Source organism: Suricata suricatta, chromosome 1 (assembly GCF_006229205.1).
Source record: "Suricata suricatta isolate VVHF042 chromosome 1, meerkat_22Aug2017_6uvM2_HiC, whole genome shotgun sequence".
NCBI classification, from domain to species: domain Eukaryota; kingdom Metazoa; phylum Chordata; class Mammalia; order Carnivora; family Herpestidae; genus Suricata; species Suricata suricatta.
This window is the reverse complement of record NC_043700.1, coordinates 162,075,299-162,092,847: the sequence shown is the minus strand read 5'-3', so window position 1 is coordinate 162,092,847 and position 17,549 is coordinate 162,075,299. Positions and strand designations below refer to the sequence as shown.

Sequence of the window (17,549 nt, the reverse complement as noted above, 5' to 3'; positions counted from 1 at the left end):
AACATAAATGACACATTCTTAAGTGGAAAATCACTATATTTTCCTAAATGAAAAATTGTAATGAGGACAGTGCCGTTGTCTTATTGTTTTGAAAATCGCTCTGATGTCTAACTTGACTAGATCTCGTATCTCCTTCTGCATTCAATCTGGTGCAATTTGCAATGTGTAGCTTTGGATGCACTATATGCAGAAAATTCAGCTTCACACATATACGAGGTTAGAACAAAGGGAAGTACTTTACCAGCCTTTTTAGATCACTGTTTGGTAGTCCTCTAAAAATGGATGTCATAATTTCTTAAAGGTTAGTTGCAATGTGGAATCTGAAACCATGTCCGTGAACTCTGTACACTTGTAGAGAATGTGTAAAATAGGCAAGTAAGGCTTTAGTATTATTGTAAAAACAGTTTTGACCTCCTGGTCCCCTGAAAGAGCCTTGGAAAGCTCCTAGGCTCCCTGGACCACACTTTGAGAAACACTGATATATTCAATTACATTCAGCATTTATATCTCAATCCCAGATAGTTTTATGCTCATTTACCAGACAAATATTTATTGAGTGCTGTGTCAGGTGGTGTTCTAAGCATAGGGGTTCTGCATCTAACTGATCTCATGACAAACTTATATTGAAGACAGAGGCTCAATTTCAGAGTTACCTCTCGAGTGCCCAGTTTCAGGGCTGCTGCGGGGCCATTTGGCAACCTTGTGCAAGTTAGAGAAAGTCACTCCCTCTGAAGAGACACTCCCTCTGAAGAGACACTTCTGCAAGCAGAGCACCTTCCTTCAGGTGGACGTAACCCTGCCCTGGACACAGGGAGTGGTGAGAGCTGAATAGGCAGAATTGGGACCACTCCTCATTCGGCTGAGCATTTTCATGCAATGAGAAAATTACACGACTGCTCCTGATAGCTTTGCATGTTGTTTTCTATTTCTCTTGTTTTCTAAACTGGAAACCTCAGAGCTAGAATCTGAACCTGGGCAGTGGGTCCAGAATGTTCCAGTAAGTTTGTGACCTTAACCACTAGGCTATGCAATTCCTGATGTATAGTGGACTCACCAAGTGGCAAGGATGTAGATAGCCGTTGATAATATTACATCCTCTTAGGGCTGACAGCTTTCTAACAGATTTATACAGATTTGATAGATTTGGTACTTTTTAAAGACAATAAAAAAGCCAAGCTGAGGGGTACCTGGCTGGCCCAGTTGGTAGAGTGTACAACTCTTGCTCTCAAGTGTTGTGAGTTTGAGCCCCACTTTGGGTATAGAGATAATTTATAAATGAAACTTAAAAAAAAAAGCTAAGTTGAGAGGAACTGAACCTATTTCATAGAGAAACCTATATTCAGTTAACTTTAAAACACATGGGTGCCTGGGTGGCTCAGTCGTTTAAGTGTCCAACTTCGGCTCAGGTCATGATCTCATGGTTTGTGAGTTTGAGTCCAGCGCGGGCTCTGTGCTGACAGCTCGGAGCCTGCACCCTGCCTTAGATTCTATGTTACCCTCTCTCCCTGCTCCTTCCCACCTCACACACACACACGCTCTCTCTCTTTCAGAAATAAATAAGCATAAAAGAAAAAATTTAAAAAACGCACAAATATATATTCAACAGGTTCAAAGAATACTGGTCCACTTTGGCATTAACTACCAAACCTTTGTCATCAAGGCATTGCTGAATCTCTCAGACAAATGACACCATTATCTGGGCACTGATCCTTCTTCAATTGTTTCAAATGCTACTGATATTCAAGTGGAAGAAACTGAGAATTGTCCATTGGATGTATTAATGTAGCAGTGACCTTATCAAGAGCAGTTTCATCCAAAGGGCGTTGGCAAAAGCCTGATTAGAGTGTGTTCCATAGAGGATTTTCCATTTGGGTCTAGTTGAAATGTTAAAGAACAGCTATATTTCCATAGGTGTCTTTATTTTTGTTCAGTTATAGTTCAGTCCTTTGCTACTGCATGAACCTATGCAAACGCTGGAGAATTCTCTTCATATGGGGCAGCACTCTGCGGCAGGGTGACAAGACTGCCCGGGTGTGAAGAGCTGAGAATAGCTGGGGTCTGGGGGGGTCTCTCACCGCGTAATCAAAGCTCGCACCTGCAGCCCTTCCTGCACCTGCCTGCAGAGCTCTGTGAAAGCCGGCAGCCCGGCAAGTACAGGCAGCTTGAGATGACCGAGGGCCTGAGGATGTGGTTGGTGGTGGGTAGGGCGGAAAGAGAGGGCGCAGCGAGGGAGAGGGGACAGGTGAATTTTTCAGTGCTTCCAAGAACTGTCTGAACAGAGATTAAAGCTCTGTGGAAGGGGCCATGGGAGAACTGAATGAGGCAAAATCGGGCTTGGACGGGAGCCCCTTTCGGCCTTGCCGCCACCCTCTGCTCTCCCAGCCGAAGTGTTTTCAGTTATAAAAGGAGGGCGACTGGTCTCCATGATGGTGAAGGTCCCTTCTGGTGCTCTGAGCTGGTATCACACCACTGCCAGTTCTATGGGTTGAGATCTATGTTTTTTTTAGTGTTTATTTAGTTTTGAGCGAGCACAGGTGGGGGATGGGCGAAGAGAGGGAGACAGAGGATCCGAAAGCGGGCTCCATGCTGACAGCAGCGAGCTGGATCGGGGGCTTGAACTCACAAACCGCGAGATCATGACCTCAGCCGAAGTTGGGCATTCAACCGACTGGGCCACTCAGGTGCCCCAAGAACAATTTTTTTTTTAAAAAGCCTTTTTGTTTTTATTTTCTACAAGTAGGAAATAATGTTTCAGAAGTGAAGTTTATTTTGGAGCCCAATACTACGTCCAAAGTATAATAACCTGGAACTGTTTTCGTTGATTTTCTAATATGTTTCTTCCACGCTTTTTGAATATTTAGCATGATTTAAAAATTTTTATTACTGCAGGATAGTTGATGTACAATGTTGCATTAGTTTCAGTTGTACAGTATTGATTCAACAATTCTTTACTTTTAAAGTTTTTTTAAAAAGTTCATTCATTTATTTTGAGAGAGAGAGAGAGAGAGCATGAACGAGGGAGGGGCAGAAAGAGAGGGAGAGAGAATCCCAAGCAGGTTCCATGCTGCCAGCACTGAGCCCCACACAGGGCTTGATCTCACCACCCTGAGTTCAGGACCTGAGCCAAAATCAGGAGTCAGATGCTTAACCAACAAAGCCATCCAGGCGCCCCTAATTCAACAATTCTATACACGACTCAGAACTCACCACAATTAAGTACAGTTACCATCTGTCACCATACAATGTTATTACAATATTATTGGGTATATTCTTTATGCTGGACTTTCCATCTCTCTGACTTCCATGTTTTTTTTTTTTTTAAGTTTATTTTGAGAGGGAGAGAGCACTGGAGTGGCAGAGAGAGAGGAGGAGAGAGAATCCCAAGGAGGCTCTACCTTGTCAGTGCAGAACTTGATGCAGGACTTGATTCCATGAACCCTGTGAGATCATGACCTGAGCCAAACCCAGGAGTCAGATGCTTAACCAACCGAGCCACCCAGACGGGCCCATGGCTTCTGTATTTTATAACTGTAAATTTGTACCTTTTAATCCCCTTCACTTATTTTGTTCACACCCCACCAAACACCCTTTTGGGAATCACCAGTTTGTCCTCCGTATTTATGAGTCTGTAGTTTTATAAATTTACATCAAGGACATATGGTATGGTATGGATGCTGAAAGTCAGGATTTAGCCTCATGAGATAGATCTGAGTTTAATCTCTTTCATGGCCATTTGTTAGCTGGCTGACCAAAGGCAAATTATGTAGTTTCTCACAATCCCTGTTCTTTTTTCAAATATAAATTGGGGTTATGCAAATACCTTTCTTAAGGGTTTTTGTGGGGATTAAGTGAGAATGAGTGTTAAGAGCTTACATAGGGTCCGGGACTTGGTAGGCATTCATTAGCTGCTCTCCCCCACCATCACCACCACCACCTGTGAAGTAGAAAAGGGCAAAAAAAATCAACCTATTTTACAGGTAGGGAAACCAGAGTTCATATGCAACTGGGAAGATATAGGAAGAGAACTGAGTCCCACTTGGCTCGTCAATGAAGCGGTCTTTAGTCAGTAGCTCCCGTCTCCATTTGCTAATAATGTTAAACCACAAAAGCATTCTAAACCTCCTTTGGAAGAATTTCAGAGTGGATGGAGGGGCTTCTACTCAATGTAGCATCCGGAAAGAGGGAGATCTTCCTTTCCACAGAGGCCATGCGGGGTACGCTGGAAGCTAAATGTGACAGAGACACGCTGGCTGTGACTCTTCTCTCCCACAGCCCAGAACCAGGACCACCAGGGTTACCCTGCTCTCCCTGGTGAGCCGAACACGGGGTTCTGCCCCCGCTGCAGAGTAAGGGCAGGATGAAACCTGTGTTTATTTCCCCTGACACAGTCTGGTCGGGAGCTAGAAGTGTTGGCGGTGTGCTTTGTTCTGTTTGCTTTTTAATGGCGAGGGATGAGTGTGGGTTTGGGAGTAGGGGCGAGGGGGAGACCTGAGTCTCAGCGTTCAGATTGCAGGTTTTAAGAAGACAAGTTTATTTGCGTATATAATAGCTTGTTCTTGCGTCTACCAATAATCATTTAAATGTATTAATAAACACTAATATAATAATATATTGTGCTTCATTTTGAGTAATGGCTTCCAAATCCAATTTTTATGATAGTGTAGCATAAAGATCTACATTTTCCAAAATTAAAAATTGTATACATATGCTGGTTTTTAACAAGTAATTAAAATGATTGTTGTTAAAATCTTATGAACATGGGATAACACTTATCCAATATTCTTTTCCAATTGTTTTCAATGTTTAGTTATATTTTTGTAGAGTTGTAATTAATGTGTGCGTACTATTTTGTGTACATATATTTTTTACTTAACATCATTTTCTGAACAAATTTCCATGTTTTCCATGGTGATATTTATTCTGTGGCTAAATAGTCCATTGGATATTGTAAATATCTAAATATTCCATGGATGCTGTAAATATCTAAGTGTTTTTGTCTTTACATTATTTCTCGGGGATATTTTCAGGTGTTTATAGTTTGATCAAAAGGCATAAATATTTAATAATTCTTACAAAAGTTGTTATTTAATACTCCACAAATTGACATTGTTTTGGTCCTCATTAGTTCTCAGGGTAGTTCTAAAGTAAAAATCTCCTTTAAGTTGGGTTTGATTGATAGGAATTTTCTAGAACAATGTACATATTAGAAATAATTTTTACAGGGGAAAGGGACTAAAGTAGTTTTATTATACATCTGTCAGAAGTAATTTGCATCCTTCTGGGCACTATGCAATGATTTAGTTAGTAAGTGGGAAATTGGGGATTTAAAACCTGTATGCACTAAACTGAACTCAATTCTTAAAGAATCCTCTGAGGCTTGTGTACTTGATTCCATTTAACAGAGAACACAGAGGGGTTAAGTGAAGGGCTCACACTGAGAGGTTCATAGATGGAGTTGGTGGATATTTTGTTCTCTGTTCTCTCATTTTGCTTAGAATATACAGTTCTCTCCATCTCTAATAATAGTCATGATTATGGGAACTATTTTAGTTTGCTCTTATCACAATTATGAGAAAAACAACCCCTCAAGAATGATAATTAGTGCCATCTATCACTCAGCTACCAGGTCAGAGAGACAGTAGAAAACAGTGGCAGGAACAGTGGGAAGCTGCAAAACTCATGTCTTATTCAAGGGGTTGCTCACCCAGTCAAATGTTGCCATGAGGGACAGCGGGCCCAATGTGGCTGGAAATATCAGTTAGCTATTGCTACCTAACAAATCACTCCAAAACTCTGTAGCTCAAAACAATAAGCATTTATTATTGCCAACAATCTATGGATCAGGTGGGTGGTTCTTCTAGTCTTGGCTGGGGTCACTCATGTATGTCAGTCAGCTGGGTGGTTAGCTATGGCCTGGCTGATCTTGGATAGGCCCTCTCCATTCTTGGGCCTTGGCTGGAGCAACTGAGACCGTGTGTCTTCGTTCAGTATGATCGCTCGTACTCCACTAAGCTAACCCAAGCTTGCTCATGTGCGGTCTTATAAGGTTTCCAAGAAAAAGCAGCAAACAAGTCCTTTTAGGTCCAAACTCAGAACCGGTACACTGTTCTTTCTGCTGTATTCTATGACCAAGGTTAAGTCACAAGGCTAATCCAGAGAAAAAGTGTGGGGCTATAGACTCCAACTCTTTATGGGGAGAACTATAAAGTGACATTGCAAAGTGTGTAGACAAGAGGAGGGTGAAGAATTGAGGCCACTTTTGCAATCAATTTACTACATCAAATCTTCCAAGTTTTTAGCAGAAGCCAGAAATCTAGCTCTTTATATGAAATCTGAGTTTTAGGTCTTGTTCACTATAATTTATAAACTTTTAAGACACTGGTGGACCAATACTGTATAAGACAAACAGATCATGTCTAAGCTGGATATAGTATGTGGGCCATCAGTTTGCAACTTCTGGGTAAGAAATCTGCTCAGGTTCCACAATAATTGGATGAAAAGGAAATTTGAACATGGGGCTATTTGGACTCTAGATTCATGTTCAGTCAGCAAACATTACATGCCCTCTAGGTACAAGGTTTCCACAAAGGAAGATAAATCAATCATAATCCCTTCCCTCAAGAGCCTTCTGGTCCTGAGTGGGAGAAAAGATGTAAAAAAACATTTAATTCATGTGATTAAAAACTACAGATGCTTTTTAGTGGGGAATGCTTTCTTCCTGTGAAGAAAATTTGATCAGTATAACTCCGGGTCTCTTTCTCTTTCATTGGTAAATTCGAGGAAGGCAACTGGGTACGTTCAGCTCAGTTCTTCTCTTCGTTCTTTTGGAGCCAGGCCTCCCCAAGGACAGCACATGTTCTCCGCTGATATTTTATGCTCTGTGCTGGCCTCTCTCACCCTCTGCCCATGGTGAGCACCGCTGAGAATGGATAGGAAATCTACCTGATTCTGGGGTTCAGGAAGCACGCCCATTTAGCTCTCACATCAACGATGTCGTCCTATCTATCTTTATCAGTAATAGAGGTGAAATCTTGGTCTCTGGCTTTCTCTTCTACTTTATTTCTTAACTTTGTTCAGAACCTGGTTAGGGAAGAGAAATGTTATTTACTGGTGAACAGCCTCAGTGGCCTCAACAGTGCTGTGATTATGATTTGAGTATATACATTTGCATACATACAGCCTTCTCTACACATAAACATGCATACACATGGTGCTGTGAGCACCTGACCTTGACACACTGCCTCCCAGAATGGAGGCTTGAGTCTGAATGTAACTAAGTGAGGATGTATGTCTCATATTTAAGCAAAGGAGACAGAAATGTTCTTAACCCAAATAAAAGCTGGCGTTGAAATGTGAAACAAGACATCCTATCACATTACAAAATTGCCCAATATATTTTGACACCTACTTTTTCTGTTAGGAATCTCTCTCTCTCTCTCTCTCTCTCTCTATATATATATATATATATATATATATCATCTACTCTGATCTGACTGTAGCTTCTGTTCCCTCATTACAGGACTTGTACTTTCTTAAGCTGATGGACTATGTTCCCAGGAGAAAATGGCTTTGATAGCAAAGGACTCTTTAGGCTGCCTTCTGGGTCTCAGAATTTCAGGAGTTAATGCACCAAAAGGGTCTCAGGCATCCAGTAGGTTGTGGGTGCTGTGCTGGGTGCAGGGGAAATAACAAAACAGGAAGCTGCATCCCTGCCAGTGGGGGTGGGCAGTGGGGAGGGGGAGCTGCCATCTCTGAGGGAAATAGGAAGCCGAGAGAGGGAAGTGAGCAGGCTGGGGCCCAAGCTGGGGAAGGCTTCAGGCCCTGAGGTCCCCAGTGAGGGGCTGAGAAAGCAAACCCTGACAAATTTCTTGTTTCATAGTGTGTCTCTTTTTCCTGGTAGGGCTCAGGGTCTGTTGTGTTGTGAAGACAGCTTGAGGGGAACCATTCAGCTCATCGTGCATTTTCCATCTGTTGAACGTAAGAGGCAGATTGTCAGGTTGTGCGGGTTGGGGAAGCCCGGCTTCCTTGTGAGCTGCAGCTACAAACTCACCCACTTGCTCTCTTTTGAAATTTTCTTTGCTTTCCCTCCTCCCCGTGTGCTGCAGCCAAGATGAGTAGAAATTTAGTCCACGGAAGGAATGTTTTGTCTCTCTAGCAGTTTGGCAAGATAAGTTTGAGAGGGAAGCCACATCAAAAGAGGAGGCTGCTGCCACCATTAGGTGTCTCCAGTACGCATGAGTCAGTCAGAGCCCTCGTTTCCATGAGGCGCTGCAGCAAGCTGAGGGGCAGTTAATATTTTCCATTCACAAAGGTATCTGTGACCATTTTACAGTATATGTGTAAGAGTCCCCATGACACAACATCACCCATGGCATCTAGGGTTGACACATCAACTCTAGGGCCAAAGTAAACTTTGGTTTAATCACCATGTAATGATCTAGTCTCATTCTTTGACCAGGGGACAATATCTGGGGAAATAAAAACCTTGGAGTCATGGCCCAAGTTTAAAACTCTGAGTGACCTTGGGAACGTTATTAAACTTTCTTTTTTTCTTAATGTTTATTTTGAGAGGAGGTGGCATAGCATGAGTTGGGGAGGGGCAAAGGGACAGGTGAGAGGGAATCCCAGGCAGGCTCCACGCTGTCAGCACAGAGCCCGATGTGGAGCTCAAAAATGTGAGATTGTGACCTGAGCCGGGATCAAGAGTCAGATGCTTAACTGACTGAGCCACCCGGGTGCCCCAAGTTATTAAACTTTCTAATATCAGTTGCCTGTTCTGGATGAGATAATAATAGTACCCACCTCACAATAAAATTAAATTTAAATGAAGTAATGAACTTAGTATATGGGTGGGCCATAGGGAGACTCAATAAAAAGTTCACCTCTGTCATCTCTGGGGCACCCTCTGGCTTACTGATGACAGTGAAATAAAAGTAGGTGTAAAGTAGGTTGCCCAAGGTGCATGGCATGCACTTGTCCTCCACAGGGCACTGGAATGTTCCCTAATCCAGCAAGGTCTTACAGAATTGGATGGAAGCCTTTAAGACTAACTAGGGCAGCGAGCTACTGATGCCTTTTCTCATCCGAGAGGCAGCAAGTAGGAGCAGGGCTCCCACTGTCCTGACACCCTGGATTAAGCAAGAACGTGTTTTCCAAGCACCTTAGGCCAAAGCATCAAGTGGAAAGAGATCTCGAGAGGAATCATGAGAGGATTGCTCTGAAGTCAAGTTGTTGGAGAAATGGCAAAAGAAAGAGGTAAACAAGAGAGTGAAAACAAAAGAGACTTGACTTAATCCTCACCTTCTCTCTGCCGGATTCTCTCTCTCTTTTTCTCACCTTCTTGAAACCGGACAGGAGACACTACCGGGCTGCATTTGGGATGTTTAGGAAGGTGAATACCGCACACGCCTGATCCTTATTTGGACCCTTATCTACTTGGGGAGAGAAACTTCTCTTAGGAAGTGCTCATTGGAGCTTTTGCTCCTACAAAAGGATGGGAAGCCCCAGGGGATTGGGTGCCCCTCTGCAGAGGGGCATGCTTTTAGCACCTCAGGGTGCTGTGGCTGATGGGTGCATGGAGAGAATGAAGTACCTCTCCTCCTTACATTGATGTAGGCTGATTTTCACTGCTAAACTCTTTAATAAAAATCCTGGAGCCGGTTGCCATGGTTATGCTGGTTTTAACAGTTAGGAAATTAGGGCTAAGTGGCTTCCCTCAGGTCTGGCAGCTTTTAGCTGCTGCATTTGGATTTTTAATTTCTCCTCCTGGGAGATGCTGCTCCACAAGGGGGGAGGGATCACAGACCGGTGTGTTCTGGGAGCCACTGGAGAGGTGGGTGAATTTGCTATGAAAGAACTTGGGCTTTCTGCACAGACAGAAGGTAGAAAAGGGTCAGATAACTTCATCTGAATCCCAGCTTTATCATAAGCCACCTATGGGACCTTCAGCACATGATCTAACTGACCTCTCGGGGCAATGGGGACCCCAACCACAGGCACCCACAGAGTTGAGTGAGAAAATGTGGGGCTTGTGGGAAGCTTCCAGGTTGTGCTGGTCCACCAGGTCCTTGAACTCACATGATCTCAAGGGCTCCTAAGAATGACCCAGATGTTGGTTTCAGTGCCATCTTGATTTTCAAGGGAGGGATCGAAGCAGGGGCTCAAGGAGTTCCTACGCTGGCCCTTAGGACTGATGTGCACCTGCCTCTCCTTTAGCTGCCAAGCCGGCCCGCCCCTCACTGTCTGCTCTCTTCTCATGAGATGCGCTGCTTCTCTTCCTTTGGGGCTCAGCGAAAAAAGGAAGGCCTTTTCCAACCACTCTCATCAACCACACTAATTGCGTGTTAATCTTTCACTTTATTGATTTTCCTTAAACAATTCATTATAATCTGAAATTATTTTATTATCTTTAAACAACTCAACAATGATCTGAAGCCTTCCCCAACTAGAACGTAAGGTCTTGTGTTTCCTACTCTATCCGCCAGATTTAACCTGATCTTGGAACCCTCTGGAGTCTGTGGATAGAATTTGCGCTCTATGAATTTGAATAGGAAAAAAATGGCACCTTGATTTTCACTAACACCTAACTGAAATTTGGCATTTCCTCCCATTGTGAATGTAAGCAACAAACCACAGGGGTATGAACTGCACTTGAGAGTCGCACACTATCGTTTTACAGATATCTAGAAATACCGTTAGTGGGGCGCCTGGGTGGCTCAGTCGGCTAAGAGTCTGACTTCGGCTCAGGTCATGATCTCACGTCTTGTGAGTTTGAGGCTCTCATCAAGCTCTGTGCTGACAGCTCAGAGCCACAGGCTTGCTTCAGATTCTGTCTCCGTCTCTCCCTGCCCCTCCTCCACTTGCACATGCTCTCTCTCTCTCAAATATCATTTGTGCTGCTCACTAATAGGAAGTTATAGTATTACTTAGACCCACTGCTAGATTTTGTTATTTAATGCAATAGTAAATAAACAGGTATGCTATTTTATCATAATTTAAAAAGAGTTTGGTAACTATTTCAATTCATTTAATTAGTTTTATACTCCTCCATATTTATTTCATGCATTTAAAAAGTGTCAGCGTGGGACACAACTCAGCTACAGCCGCTCTCTTCTCCGTCTTCATAGGGGCAATGGTGGGTCGGGCCTCCCAAGTTTTAAATCTCTTCCACCTCTTCTTCCATTTACCTCTCTTCTGTCTTCCTTCCTCTTCCACGGTTAAGGACCTATAAGATTATATTGGCTGAGTAATCCAAGATAATCTCCCTCTATTAAAGTCCTTAATTTTGTTTGTAAAGTCTTTCTGCCATATAACATGGCATATTCACAGGTCCTAGTGGCTAAACATCTTTGGGGACGGGTGGGCATTATTCTGCCTATCATACCAGAGTTCACTGTAATATTCTTTTCAACCTTGTTTGTAATATGTTGGGGAAAAGAGGGGTATAATAATATTTACACTATCTAACCATAGGCTTGTGGTGAGGTCCTAGTGAAATAAGGAAACAATGATATAAAGTGATATTTAAATAAAATATCATCTCTAAAAAAGCAACCAACCAACCAACCAACCAACCAACCAACCAACAAAACAAAACAAAAAAACATTAACCTGAGAAATGGTCCATAGGTTTCACCAGATTGCCAATAGGGTTCATAGTACAAAAAAGGTTATTTACCACTAAGACCTAGGACAGGGCTTGGTATATAGCAAGAGCATGATAAGAAATGTTTTTTGGTGAGTGAGTCAGTTAGACGAAGGGAGGCAGAGAAGGAAACTGTCTTGTGCAGAAGAAACAGCATTCAAAGGCTGGCAGCTCTGCTCTAGAAACAGAAAAACCGTCTGGTGGTTTGAGTTTTGAGAGCTGCAGGCATGTTAAAAGCTGACACGGACATAGTAGGCTGGCTGAACTTCATCCTGGGGCAATGGGGAGCCAACGGGAAGCAGGGACAGGAGTTATTATACGTGGGTTTTAAAAAAGCTCTATGGCTGCCAAGAGGAGAGGAAAAGGAACAGGCCAAGGGTGAACACACTGAAGAAGCTGTGGCGAGTGGGAAGCAGGCTGCTGGCAGAGGCAGCAGAAAGAAGCGGATGGATTTGAGAGCAATTCTGGAGACCGCACAGACACCTTGTGAGGCCTGATTAGAAGTAGGGGGTGAGGGAAAACAGGAAGTACAGAACAAATGTGGCTTTCCTGCTTGAGTTCCTGAGTGATGGTAGGTGGCTTTCTGAAAGGGAGACAGAGTGGGAAGGAAGAGGGGGTACAGGGCAGCTTCAGGGCAGCTGAAACTACAGGAAAAGTGTTCTTATTTTCTCAGCCTGCCTCTGCTAAAATGCCTTTGAACTCAAATGAGGCACTTTTCTTAACTTCTCTGTTTTCTCATCTGAACGATGGAGTTACCGATACTGATGGAGTTACCGATACTTGAGCCTACACACCTTCACTGCTGGGGGACACCCTTCTCTCACCCACTTTCCTCAGGTCAACTCAGAAGCGTTTAAGCCTGTGACTTTGGCGAAGGAGTCTCAAAGTTAATGCTTTGCCTATAAGACTTGAACAATAGTGTCTTATATTAATATTGTAAAATTATTAATAATAAAAGCTAGAATATATTGACTACTCATGATATGTCACACAATTTGCTGCATGCTTTATATACAATATCCCTTTTAATTCCCTATGATAACACTATTATGTCCAATTTACAGATAAGGAAACTGAAGCTTTGGTTTTAAGTAACTTCTTTCAAGTCATATAGTTGTAGATGGTAGAGTAGAAATCGGAACACATGAAGTGCCTGGGTGGTTCAGTTGGTTAAGTGCCTGACTCTTGATTTTGAGTCAGGTCATTATTGTACGGTTGTGAGATCAAGCCCCATGTGGGGCTCTGCACTAGGCGTGGAGCCTGCTGAAGATTCTCTCTGTCCTTTCTCCACTCCCTCTCTCTCTAATAAATAAATAAATAAATAAATAAATAAATAAATAAATAAAATTGGAATACACATGATGCTAGGCTCTAGAATCTGGAACCTATTTTCCTTTTTAAAAAAATGTTTATTTATTTATTTTGAGAGAGAGAGAAAGCATAAGCACTAGCAGAGGAGGAACAGAGAGCCCCATGTGGTTCTTGAATCTCAGGAACCATGAGATCATGATCTGAACTAAAATCAAGAGTCAGAGGCTTAACCAACTGAGACATCCAAATGCTCCTAGAATTTATATTCTTAATGACAATATATTCCTGCCTTCTTGGGTCAATCACTATTTTGGTCCAAATGTTCACTGGAATTATCCTGACCCCTAAAATCTAGATTGCATTGAAACATCCTTCCATTCCATATGTAGGCCCTCCCTGAGATGTCTGTGAATTCAGGTGGGGTTACATTTTCATGTTGGTCTTTGGCTTGGAATTCCTACTTCTGTGGGGTTATTTCAGTCTATGGACCATCTTGCAGATGATTTCACTCTTGTCTGTGCTCTGACCACTTAGCTATGGGACCTGGTTACTCTCCTTGATTTCTACCAAGTCTCTGACTCACACAGTGTGGTATAACACATTTTACCAAAAGTCAAAAGATGGAGGGTTTAGAACACAGAAAAATGCAAATTAAAAAACTGAGTAATAGTTATCTCTATTTTTCAAAAGTCCCCTAGTGATTTTGCCAATGTTAATATTTAGGCCAAGCTGTTGAAACAATGAGATTCTTCCTTTTAGCTCAAAGGAAGAAAAGTCCAGAATGAAGGGTATCTTTGCTCTCTGCTGTCACTCCAACCAGAGTTCCTTCTATCTTGTTGCTTTGCTATCCCCTAGGAGTGGCTGTGTCCTCATCTACATGGTCAAAGCTGAGTCAAACCACATCCACAAGTAGCCCATTGGACACTGAGAAGAAGAGGAAATGGAGGCTAAGGATTTCCTTCTAAGCAAGTGCTTGCTTCTCATTTCATCACATTGGTTGCAATGGAGCCTCGGAAATGTAGTCTCTAGCAGGCCATCACGTGCCCAACTATGCAAGAAATGGAGAACAGGTTTTTGGAGACGGAAGGTCTGGATTCTAGCCTCTGGATTTTTGCTTACTCTCCTTCTCTTTCTTCTTTCTCTCTTTCCACCCTCCTTTAATCTCTGATCTCTCTCTCTCTCTCTCTGCCTCCCCCATTTCTCCCCATTCTTATTTATTTCTAAAGCAGAACAGTTTTCGTAGCTCATTTCCTCCCACCTGTTCTCCCATGTCTCAGGGTCTCCCTTTTCATGCCAAATGACCTATGAAACTATTGTCCTAAACAAAGACTATCTATTCAAATTGAGAGTTGGTGTCCAGTGCTGAGATATTTTTTCCATGATACACAGTAAAAATTAAAAAAAGAAATCAATTTAAGAGATTTTTTTTCCAAAAACACTGAGTTAAGATGCAAAGAAATCTATTGGTCTATAATGTAAACATCCCAAATCATAAGTGACTTTACAAACCTTCAAGAAACATAGACTTCCCATTGCTTAAAATAAAACAATTTCACACTACATCAGAGTGTAAAATCTGGACTTCCAAGAATGTTTTAGAAGGAGCAGCTGTTATTCTTATTACTTGAAAAGCAAAATGATCTTCGTGAGAGAGTTTCACAGTCTTCTTCCCCACCTTTCTTGGGGCCACCTGCCTTCAGTTCAGCCAAATCACACAAGCATTTAAAGTTCCTGCCAGGATGGGTATTTGTCATATCTAATTATATTTCATTGAGAAGAACAAGTTATGTGGACAAACCCAAAAGTAAGTGGCACAGGAATCTATATTCCTCCTATGGGGAGACTGCAAGTCATAGGCAAAGGATGTGGAGGTACAATCTTATTAGGAGGAAATGAGTGAATTTTGGTGCATAATAATCAACTTATCGAGCGTGAGAGGTAAGACAAGGAATGGAGATTGAACCCAGGGGGACAGAGACTCCTGACCATTAGACCATGTAATTGGGGCTTTATTGGAAAGCTGCAAAGAATATTTTAGGCAGGCTGATGATGTTATCAGAGCTCTGCTTTAAGGGCATTGAGTAAGAGTATGAACTGCTCCACCTTCCAAACTCACTGTTGTGGAAGGAAGGGTGCTGAAGCTAATTGGTGAGATGTTACAAATCAGCATTTTATTCCTGCCTCCATCTGGACCCTGGGGGAAGCCACTGTATTTGTCAGGGTTCTTCAGAGAAATAGAACCAATAGTGATAGATAGATAGATAGATAGATAGATAGATAGATAGATAAGGATATGGATATGGATATGGAGAGAGATTTATTTTAAGGAATTGGCTCATAAAATTGTTGAGTCTGGCAAGTCCAAAATCTGCAGCATGGGCAGGCAGGTTGAGGATCCAGGAAAGAGTGGCAGACTGCGGGTAGAATCCCTTCTTCCTTGGGGGAGTCATTCTTTTTTCTCTAAGGCACTTAACTGATTGTATGTGGCTCACCACATTATGAGGGGTAATCTGTTTTCTTCAAGTCCACTCATTTAAAAGTTAATCTCATCTAAAAATACCTCACAGCAAGATCTAGACTAGTGTTTGACTAAATATCTGGGTGCCTCTAGATATTGGCCTGGCCAAGTTGACACAAATTCCCCACGACAGCTACGTACCTCTTTGCCCTCATGTTCAACAGGCATCTTTCCAGCTGGGCTATTGGCATTACCTGGACAAATGGCTTCTGGAAAGAGGTTGGTATGACTGATGGGCATGAGACTGCTGATAGGGGCTGACATCCACCCAGACCTCCTTTTATGAATTAAGACTTTCCTCAAGCCTTGGCTCAAGAAACTTCACTTCTAAAAAGTTGATCTGAACCCCAGGGTGGGCTAATGTGTTTTGCCTGCCTTTCCAGCAAAACCTGTGCTTGTAGCTACGTTCGTGTTTGCTGTGTTCAATTGAAAGGTTACTTGTTTATGTGTATACTTTCTCCATGAGGCAGCAAACTCTTGAAAACAGGGATTGTATCCTTCAGCACCTGGTGTAGTTGGAGCTCAGTGTGTGTGTGTGTGTGTGTGTGTGTGTGTGTGTGTGTGTGTTTGTGTGTGTACATGGATGTTTGTATGTGTATGAGACCTGAATAGAACTGGTCCTCTGGAAAAGGCCCCCATTCTCCTGTTTCTACCTTGAGCTCCACCATCCTGGAGAAGCTGACCATGACTTTAGAAGTCTTCAATAATCTCCATCTAACGATCTAACGAAGCTCTATGACATCTTGAATCTGTACCACATGGCTGAGCCTGAATTCATCCTCCATCCTCATGTGCCTAGACCTAAAAATTCCACTAAGTAATTTGTGAAAATTGAAACATGGAAAATAAATTTAAAACATTAAAAAAGTTATCTATAATTCTATCAAACCACCTTCATTGAAAAGAAATATTATCATTCATAAGAAAAATAATTTCTACTGAAATTATGTTTTATAAAATTAATGACAAAACTAAAGAAACATAGGATGTTTTCCAAACATATAAGACTATAAGAAAAGATAAAGGGGCACTGGGTAGCTAAGTTGGTTAGAGCATCCGACTTGAGCTCAGGTCATGATCTCATGGGTCATAAGTTTGAGCCCCACACTGGGCTCTGCACTGACAGTGAGAAGCCTGCTTGGGATTCTCTCTCTCCCTCTCTCTCTGCCACTGTCTCTCAAAATAAATAAGTACATGTAAAGAAAGAAAATAAAAAGCATCCATAATCCTATGGCACAGAGACAACTCTTTGGTAACTCTTTGGTGCAATTTCTTCCATCTCTTTTCTATGTGTGTTATGTATATGTATGGATTATTATAATAATTAATATTCATTGAGCATGGTTCACTCTAGTCATTGACTTTTCAATAATCCTATGAGGAAAGTATTATTATTTCCATTTTAGACAGAAAAACTGAGATAGTGAGGTTAAGTAATTTGTTCAAGATACATAATAGGTAAATAGTGTGGCCCTGTATAACATGTTTGTAAGTGTATATATGTATTGATATTCATATTGATATGCATTTCTGTTGTAGGTGCTGAGGGTTGGAAGTTTTATATCCACAGGTGTAGACAACAATGCTATCTCCTAGAAAACACTCGATAGTGGCTGACGGTTTGCAGAAAATCTCTGCGTTATTATTTCACAGCCTGACATGCTGGGGCTGCCTAGGGATCAGGGGTCTGACTCTGTTGGCTCTAGTCCTGCTTCAAAGAGGGCTTCAAGGGTCAATTCATTCTAAAGCTTCCCTACTTTTGATGGCTTAGGGAGCTAAACAAATTCTTCTAAGGCTTATTCTAAGGAAAGGCTACCTACCTGCTTCTCCCTCAGGAGAACATATTTCTAGTTCTTATTACAGTTATTTTGAAATAAACTGATAAAAATGATAACCGTGGATTGTGAAACAATTTGATAAATACCTAACCCAAAGTATTACACATCATGAAAATAAGTGCTAAACTAATAGTTTCTAAGAAACTAAAATCAATAAGAGCATAAAGCTCACAGTAGCTAACAGTGACCCAGAGGCAGAGCTTTGTGAAATATATTGTAGTGTCCAGTTATTTATTGC

General features: G+C 42.0%; 1 protein-coding gene across 2 annotated transcripts in view; it reads left to right on the top strand.

The window, feature by feature from the left end:
* The window catches only part of RHOH (ras homolog family member H), a 79,692-nt gene that overhangs the window by 60,655 nt on the left and 1,488 nt on the right, over positions 1-17,549 (top strand). The window contains exon 6 of one of the 2 annotated variants that reach the window (XR_003911695.1): positions 13,811-15,192. The exons of the other annotated variant lie outside the window; for it this stretch is intronic. The gene's annotated coding sequence lies outside the window, so the exon portion shown is untranslated. Of the gene's footprint in view, positions 1-13,810; positions 15,193-17,549 lie in introns of those variants that run through there. 2 annotated transcript variants of the gene reach the window in all.